At 37.6% G+C, this 3,097-nt stretch overlaps 1 protein-coding gene across 4 annotated transcripts in view; it reads left to right on the forward strand.

The window, feature by feature from the left end:
* Positions 1 to 3,097, forward strand: part of LOC106875621 (uncharacterized) — a 21,931-nt gene that overhangs the window by 1,260 nt on the left and 17,574 nt on the right. For 2 of the 4 annotated variants that reach the window (XM_052971532.1, XM_014923840.2), the window contains exon 2: positions 1,089 to 1,152. The exons of the other annotated variants lie outside the window; for them this stretch is intronic. The gene's annotated coding sequence lies outside the window, so the exon portion shown is untranslated. The remainder of the gene's footprint in view (positions 1 to 1,088; positions 1,153 to 3,097) is intronic. 4 annotated transcript variants of the gene reach the window in all.

Genomic DNA, 3,097 nt, shown 5'->3' on the forward strand with positions numbered 1-3,097 from the left:
TTAATACTACCTTTACTATTTTGCTGACTGCAAATATTATACACACACACACACACACATTATGTGTGTGTGTGTGTGTGAAAATGCCATTATCAAAACATGAGAGTAGTCATTGGCTTAGAAATAGCACAGTATAATGGTAATCCTGCTGAATTGTCTAGGTATATATTGATGAACCATTTAGGGCTGTCCAGCCTGCTGGCACTATGAGCAGAGTACCCTTTGACTATCTCTCGTGAAATCTTTGAGTTGTGGTAGTCAACTGGGGTGGGGAGAAGGACCTTGGACTGTGTGGGTTAATGAAAGTAGTGAGGAAGTTGGTGAATGCTGTGCTGAAGAAATGTTCAGGAGGCATAGAGAAAAAATGGTGAGGCAGACATACATTAAGAAGCTCAACTAAGCCTCAGTTATTAAATTATTTATATTAAATACTGAAGGAGCATTTGAATCCACCTATATATATATATATATATATAATCCAAGAGAGTTAGGAGTTGAGGATTCAACCCACTAAGGGATAGTATCTAGAGATAGAATGGGGCATGCCAACGCCAGGCCGAAACAGCTGTAAGTTTCTGTCCCTTCTCCAATTGCTAAATGTCCTTTACATTTGAAATCTTAATTGTTAATATGACATGGTATGTCATAAGTGTCTGTATATTGTGTTTTTTGTCAATTTAGTTATAAAATAGATTAATCAACGGAATACATTGTCTGCAAGTCGATGGGTACCGCATATTCTCCTCCATTTTCTCATTGCTATATATATATATATATATGTGTGTGTGTGTATGTATAAATGGCAATTTTTGTCTGTGGCTATGTGTGTGGTGTGTGTGTTTGCGAATTTGTTACTTTAACTCCTCCGAGTCTACCCAACCAATCTTGATGAAACTTGACATGTGCATGGGGCTTATGCCCATGCGGTCACTTATGCACTTACGAATTTAAAAAGAAACTATAATTTGTAATCATCATCAATTTTTCAAAAATCAATAGGACATTTCAATGCAAATTCTCATATGAATGTTATTTTCTGCCATAACTTTTAAAGTTTTCAACCAGTTTTGTTGAAATTTTATACACAGATGGAATATGCACTATGGATGGGCTGAGACAAATAAATCTTTACCTAGGCCACTCAAGCAAAGTGTAAGATGATTTTTGATTAACAAAATTTGACCTAAAATGTTGTGGGGTTAAAATGTTCATCAATTATTTCAGCATTCTCAGTTTGCTGTAATATGTATTTTCTTGACACTTGCACTTAAAATTGTCGGTTCTAACTTTTCTCTCAGGGTGCTTATACTCCGTCATGAATGCACACTGACATTACACATCCAGCAGAGCATACTAGCTTCATTTCTTTCAATTTCCAATATATATCTATATATATTATACATATATATTGTATTCTGATCCCCTTTCCTTGTGAGTATGCCTAGCATTTTGCCACCATCTCTATCCTGCTGTCTCCCACTTTCTCTCTCTTTCTCCTGCACTTCCCTTAGGTTGGGTAATCATGTATTTCCTTTGTGGTAGCGCACTTATTTTTGTCATCATTCCTGATCTCTCTCTCTATCTCTCCCTCTCTCTATCTCTTTCTCTCTCCAGGGAACCTCGTACTTCTCTTACTGCAAGACACCTGTTTCTGTCTCTCTGTCTCATTATAACCTTTCATCATCCAACACAACATCGCCTTCTCCAATGCCTCTTGAAAGTTTCTTTTTTTTCTTGCAAGTACTTGGTGACCCTGTCAGTGCAGGTGCCACTTAAAGCCACCAGTCCACACTGTAAAGTGGTTGGTGTTCGGAAAGACATCCAGCTATAAAACCTTTGCCAAAACTGACCTCGCCTGTGCTTGTGCCATGTAAAAAGCACTTGTCAAAACAGTCACAGAAGCCTGGTGCTGGCTTCTGCCTGGCCACCTCTTGTGAAACCATCCCAGCTATGCTAGCAGGGAAAGCAGGCATTAAACGATGATAATGATTATATATATATAATCATCATGGTGTGATGTATGTATGTATGTGTGTATACATACATACACACACACACACACACATATATATAATAATAATAATAATAATTTCTCTCTATATCTATAAAAACTTCTGTTGAGTTACTTCAGTCCTACATAAACTACTAATAATAATAATAATAATAAAGGGTAAAATCATAAATGATTTTAACCAAGGATGCAAGATAACCACACTAGTACTTAATAAAATGCACCTAGTACATTCTGTTAAGTGGTTGGTGAATGAGTGGAGACACTATAAGATCAAGAGGACGTTTTAGTCTTAAGGACATGCCAACATCTCAAGTGCAAGTATCACAATAAAATTCATCCAGTATACTCAATAGTGATTGATACTAGGAAGAGAATCTGTGCATGGACTCTGACGATGATAACATTAAGATCATTCAATTTTTTTACAGTCGATCTAGAAAAAGCTGCAAGTCAAAGAAGCATAAATAAAGAAATGTGTAAAGTCCATTATTTCTGCCTTTTCTTATATGTCACTCTGTGAAAAAGACCAGTTTAACTGGGGAATGCAACCATGGATTTACAAAATTGACTAGTTATAGACTTCAACCTTGGAACTTGCCCTAGGATTACCTGGAGTTCTTTACTAATCTGAAAATATCTTGTTAGGCTGCGCTGTAGTTTGCCCAAATTGATAATCCTTTATTAATAACTCTTTATTCTATTGTGTGCGCATGTGCAGGGTAAAATATAAAGGCCCAGATCGGTCACGAATGACCATGGTATTGCACCTAGAAAATCATCCTCTGAAGCACAAGTCCGGGCAAGGTTGTTTACTGAAGACCAGCAGTTGCCCATGCTTACCAGCCTCCCCTCTCCGTGCCACCAATGTTGTTCAAGGGAAAGGCAAAGGCTGATACAGCTTGGCACCAGTGACATTGCAACTCATTTCTACAGCTGAGTGAAGTGGTGTGATATGAAATAAAGTGCCTTGCTCAAGAACACAACACACAGCTTGGTCCAGGAATCAAACTCTCTACCTCTTTATTGTGAGCCTGGTGCTCTAACCACTGAGCCAGGCATCTTCTGCATATATATATATATATA

The sequence above is a fragment of the Octopus bimaculoides genome, chromosome 11, assembly GCF_001194135.2.
Source record: "Octopus bimaculoides isolate UCB-OBI-ISO-001 chromosome 11, ASM119413v2, whole genome shotgun sequence".
NCBI classification, from domain to species: Eukaryota; Metazoa; Mollusca; class Cephalopoda; order Octopoda; family Octopodidae; genus Octopus; species Octopus bimaculoides.